We start from the raw sequence: 5,784 nt of genomic DNA on the forward strand, positions 1-5,784 counted from the left end.
CACCTCCTCCAAGCACCCCCCACTCACAGGCACTGCAGAGACCAGGATCCCAGCCTCCTCTGAGCAGCTCCCCCTGACTCACAGGCACTGCTGAGACCAGCACCCCCAGCTCCTCCAAGCAGACCCCCCAGCCCCCCCACCCCAGGGAGCCAGCCTGCAACGGGAAGGCACACAAAACCCAGGACAGGCACCATTGCTGGCCCTGCCCACTCCCAGCCAGCTTCCCCTGGCTTCTCCAATGGTTGCAGAACCCCCAACTGTGCAGGGAGTGAGGCCATATTGGGGTCCCGGCCCTAGTTCCTGGATGCGCATACACCTCCTTCCACAGGGGGAGGAGTCCAGGGGAGGCCCTGGGAAAAGCTCTTTTACAACTCAACAATGGAGCAAAGGTTGCAAACAGCACTCATGAGGGTGCGGGTGAGGCCAGCCGCTGAAGCCAGCCAGGTAGGGCTGGGTGAAACCACCACTCACTCCAGCTGATGGCTGCCGGAGGAAACGCAAGCTCAGGGCTGCTTGATCTCTGTTCAAAATAAGCTAAACTCTGGCTAAATAACAGGAACGCTCCTGATTTTAAAACGATGGCAAATAATTTACATTTTAAAACAACATGGTGCCGTGGAAATGAACCACACCTGTGGCCCGAGTTCCGCCCATAGTCCTCCACTCCCCCCAGAATTCTTCAGAACATCTGGGCTCTAGGTGGGGCTTGTGCAATTCCATTAGCAGCAGAGAAGCTGCCCTCTCTGCAGAGAGGCACCATCCTGTTTCCAGAGCTGAAATACAGAGCGAGGGATTGGGGGTAAGCCCTTGGGGGACCCCAGGGCTAACAGCCTTTGGTCAGAGAACTGTGCCACCAGGGTTCAGCAGAGGCACACCCCCACCCCACCCCACCCATCTCCTCCCAGCCCCTGGTTTTCCCCTGTCCCTGCCTGGCTGGGTTATAAATAGCCAGGGCGCATCTGAACTGCCCTTTCAGCCACAATTCCTCATTTGGTTTGGGCGGGTGAGGCTGGGGCCAGGGCTTGGGAACAACCAGGCCTGGCATTCCCCAGGGCACAAGGATGCCAGCTCAGGGCCTGGCGCCACAGGTTCTTCTGTCTCCCGCCCGGCGGGCTCCAAGTGCATGGCATGGGCTGCCCACACGGGTCAGACCTGCAGGCGACACAAAGAAGGGCCTAAAACCCCACAGGCCCCTGCTGTGTTCCTTCCTCCACCCAAGAGGACATGAGGTGCCCTTGGAAGTTGGCCAGGATATCCCCATCCCCGTTCCCCAGGCCTCCACGCGGCATGGTGAGACTGACGCCCACTTCTTCCCAAAATCCCTGAACCCCACACAAGTGGCTCCCTGAGTATCCAGGGCCTCTCTACTCCACCCTGTCCCCGGTGGCTGGAAATTCCAGTGAGTAACTAGAGTGCCCTCCATCAGACACAGACTCCACTCACAGGCCCTTGGTGCCCTCTGGAGGGGAAGTGACTCACCGCGTTCCCTCCCCTTCCCTTACAAATGCCCCGAGCCAGCCCTGGACCTGAGGTCCACACTCCGTCTGCCTCAGCCTGGCTCCTAGTGTTCTCCAGAGAAGCAGCCTGCTTCAAAGGCCCCCAGAACGGTTTATCCCAAAGCCAGAGGCCTCCCTCTCCAACTCCTGGGCCTCTGCAGTCCAGTTTCTCCAAGCCCTCAGCCACCCTGTTGACAGGGGTGTTGCCCCGACCACTCTCTGGTGTAGGCTGACCCTTCATTCTCCCGCCGCCTCTAAATGTGGACTCTCCTGCTTGGGCCCAGCCTCAGCCCTCTGCTCCCTTCCCCGGAAGACGCATGCCTTCTCCCTTCCAGGACAATGGCAGCCGGCTGCCAGCTCCAGCCCCTGTGTCTGGCTGGGCTCTAGGTCTAGCACCTGCCCTGGCCACTGGGTCTCCTCACTTGGAAGCCCCAGCAACAGCCCTTCCACTCCACACATCCCAACCAAACAACCCTTCCTCCTCCTAAAACAGCTTCCCCTTTGGGTTTCCACTTCTGTTAGCGCGGCCGCCAACTTGCGAGTCTTCCTTCCCTCAACCCCCACATCCCTTTCACCAAGTCCTTCGGTTCTTCCTTCTTTTCCTTTTCCAAAGCCACCAACCCACCAAGGTTTAGAGCCTCTTACACCCACACGACCACACGTACTTCCCCGCTTTAGCTCCTCATCTTGTCTGTCCACCTGTCTGTCCATTCATTCATACCCAGAAGAGGCCTGGCATGACACACATACAAGGCTGGGAGACGGGCCCTTGCCGTTCGCAGGTTCTCGATCTGTCTGGGGTGAGGACCTGTGAACGCACGAGGCAGTGTTCTCGTTTACCAGCCACCTGGGGACGGAGGACAGAGGCACTAACGCTGCCTGAGAGTGAAAGCTTCACAGGATGGTGGTTTCTGAGCAGCATTTGGAAATAGGGAAGGCTTTCCAGGCAAAGAAGAGAAGGCCCAGAAGGAAAGGGTTAAGCAGCTTCAGCAACCCGGGTGCAGTGGCACACCTGAAATCTCAGGTACTCAGGAGGATGAGGCGGGAGGATCGTTTGAGCTCGAGTTGGAGGCTGCAATGAGCTATGATCACACCACTGCACTTTAGCCTAGGCAACAGAGCCAGACTCTGTCTTGAGGAAGGGAGGAAGGAAGGTAGATTAAGAAGCACTGCTTGCTAGAGGACAGAAGATGAATTTGGAGAAGTGGCCTGAACAGCACCAGGGAGGGTGAGGGGCATGAACTCCCCCAAAGGCAACAAATGGGGCACCCACTGAAACTTATTATTTTTTTTAGACAGGGTCTTGTTCTGTCACCCAGGCTGGAGTTCAGTGGCACAAACATGGCTCACTGCAGCCTTGACCTCCTGGGCTCACGCGATCCTCCCACCTGAGCCTCCTGAGCAGCTGGGACCATAAGTACACACCACACCCAGCTAATGTTTGAAATCTTTTGCAGCCACTGAGATATCTCACACCATCAAATCTAAATCTCAGTCTCCAAAGGCTCACTCCCCACAGACAGCCTTCCCGCACACCCACTCTCCATTCCCTCCTTCCCTGACCCAATCAGCAGGCATTTATTAACCACCTGCTGTGCACGAGGCACTGTGCTAGCATTCAGAATGCAGCCACAGACGGGACCCCCGTGCCTACCCTCGCGGACCTGAGAGTCTTGGGGACAGACTGACCTGGTGACTGACTCCCAAGGCAGCGTCAAGGGACGGGCAGGGCCATCCTGGGGAGGGGAGCAGTGTCAGAACTCTGCAGCTGAGGTGCCACTCAACTGAGGGGCCACTTTCCTGGAAAGGGTAATGGGGAAACACCTATTGCCATTTTTTTTTTTTTTTTTTGAGATGGAGCCTTGCTCTGTCACCCAGGCTGGAGTGCAGTGGTACAATCTCGGCTCCCTGCAACCTCTGCCTCCTTGGTTCCACCCATTCTTTTGCCTCAGCCTCCCGAGGCACAATGACATGAATTTAGTCTAGCTGGTTCATGCATTCATTCAGCTAATATTTACTGAGCCCGCCACCATGCCCGGCTAATTTTTGTATTTTCAGTAGAGACGGGGTTTCATCATGTTGGCTGGGCTGGCCTTGAACCCCTCACCTCAGGTGATCCACCCGCCTCGGCCTCCTAAAGTGCTGGGATTACAGGTATGAGCCACGGCGTCTGGCCCACTGCTCATTTTTAGATTCGACTTTTAACATCATTCACCTCCTCCAGGGAGACTCCAGTAACTCCCCCGTTGGCCGCCTCAGATGTGCCTGCTGGTGCCCTCAGACCCCACTCTACGTTCCCAATTGTGGCACTTCTTTTTTAACTTCTTTATTTTCCTGTTACATCACTAACAATTCTAACTCTGTAGACACACATAATATAGAAAGAGAAAGTCTCCTCTGGTTGCCTCTGACTGAGGGAACCTCTAAGAGTTAGTTATACATTTCTGTCCACAAACAAACTATACATATAGGCCGGGTACAGGGGCTCAAGCCTGAAATCCCAACACTTTGGGAGGCCAAGACAGGAAGATCACTCAAGCCCAGGAGTTTGAGACCAGGTGGGCAACATGGCAAGACCTCATCTCTACAAAAATTTTAAAAAGTGGTTACCTGAGTGTGGTGGCACGCTCTTGTGGTCCCAGCTTCTTGGGAGGCTGAGGCAGGAGGATTTCTTGGGCTGCAGTGAACTGTGTTTGTGCTACTGTGTTCCAGACTGGGCAACAGAGAAAAAAAAAAAAAAAAATTTTGACCGTGCTCAGTGGCTCATGCCTTTAGTCCCGCACTCTGGGAGGCCGAAGCAGGCAGATCACCTGAGGTCAGAAGTTCGTGACCAGCCTGGTCTACATGGTAAAACCCTGTCTCTACTAAAAATACAAAAATTAACCAGGAGTGGTGGCACAGGCCTGTAATCCCAGCTACTCTGAAGGCTGAGGCACAAGAGTTACTTGAACCCAGGAGCCAGTGGTTGCAATAAGCTGAGATCACACCACTGCACTCTAGTCTGGGCCACAGAGCAAGACTCTGTCTCAAAAAAGAAAAAATAATAATAAAAAAAAAATTATGGCTGGGCGTGGTGGCTCACGCCTGTAATCCCAGGAAGGCCGAGGCAGGCAGATCACCTGAAGTCAGGAGTTCGAGACCAGCCTGGCCAACTTGATGAAACCCCATCTCTACTAAACACAAAAATTAGCTGGGCATGGTGGTGGGTGCCTGTAATCCCAGCTACTTGGGAGGCTGAGGCAGGAGAATGAACCCAAGAAGCGGAAGCTGCAGTGAGCCGAGATCATGTCATTGCACTCCAGTCTGGGTGACTGAGAGAGACTCTGTCTCAAAAAAAGTAAAAAAGAAAAAAAGCAGTGGTTAGACATGCCAGTGGGGCTGGGGGACAGACAGGAGAGAAGCTGTGAGGCACAATGACATGAGTTTAGTCTGGCTGGTTCATGCATTCGTTCAGCTAATATTCACTGAGCACCCACTGTGTGCCAGGCACCGTTCTAGGCACCAGAGACCGCAATGAGCAAAAGTTTTGTTACAAAACGGACAAACTCTCTCTCTTGTGGGAGTTCACATTCTAGCAGGGAGTTGGTCCTGAGGCCACAGAGGTAGGCAGGGGGTCCAGGGGTCAGGTCAGACAAAGACTTGACAGCTGTGCAAAGGGTTTGGGTTGGGTCCTATGGGCAAAGGGAAGGTGGGCCCTATGGGCAAAGGGACGGGGGGCCCTATAGGGAAGGGGGGCCCTATAGGCAAAGGGAAGGTGCTGAAGGATTTCAGGCCAGGTGTGACACGACGTTTGTCCTGCATCCCTCCCGCTGACATCAGATGACTCTTTCTAAAACACTGCTCACTCTGTGCCCAGCAGGAAGCCACCAAGCCAGCCCAAACAAGGGCGGTGGGGCCCCAGCTGATGACTCACCCATCTCACTGTTGACAGTCACCTCTCAAAGGGCCTGGCACGTTCTCACTTCCAGGCCTTGAACAGCGGCAGATCCTTGGCTTGAAGCACTTTCTCCCGCCTCTCTGCTTTTCCCTGGCTCGCCCAACTTTCCTGGCAGAAACCCAAGCCCCACCTCCAGATTGTATGAAGCTCAGTAGCTCTTCCGCCAATGGGAACCGACGCCAAAGGGCAAGTGCCAGGGCAGGTGCAGCCACTAACTGCAGCCACAGATGGAACCGGATTCATCACCTTCCAGATCACCTTGCTCCTCCCTCTGCCTCCTCTTTCTCTGTTCTAGTACAAGTCACTCCAAAATCATATACAGACTTCAACTACATAAAGCTAATGTTGGCC

At 54.7% G+C, this 5,784-nt stretch overlaps 1 protein-coding gene across 1 annotated transcript in view; it reads right to left on the minus strand.

Moving 5' to 3' along the window:
- ABR (ABR activator of RhoGEF and GTPase) overlaps nucleotides 1-5,784 on the minus strand; it is a 244,973-nt gene that overhangs the window by 104,756 nt on the left and 134,433 nt on the right. The window lies entirely within an intron of this gene.

The sequence above is a fragment of the Piliocolobus tephrosceles genome, chromosome 16 (genome assembly GCF_002776525.5).
Source record: "Piliocolobus tephrosceles isolate RC106 chromosome 16, ASM277652v3, whole genome shotgun sequence".
In the NCBI taxonomy this organism is placed as follows: domain Eukaryota; kingdom Metazoa; phylum Chordata; class Mammalia; order Primates; family Cercopithecidae; genus Piliocolobus; species Piliocolobus tephrosceles.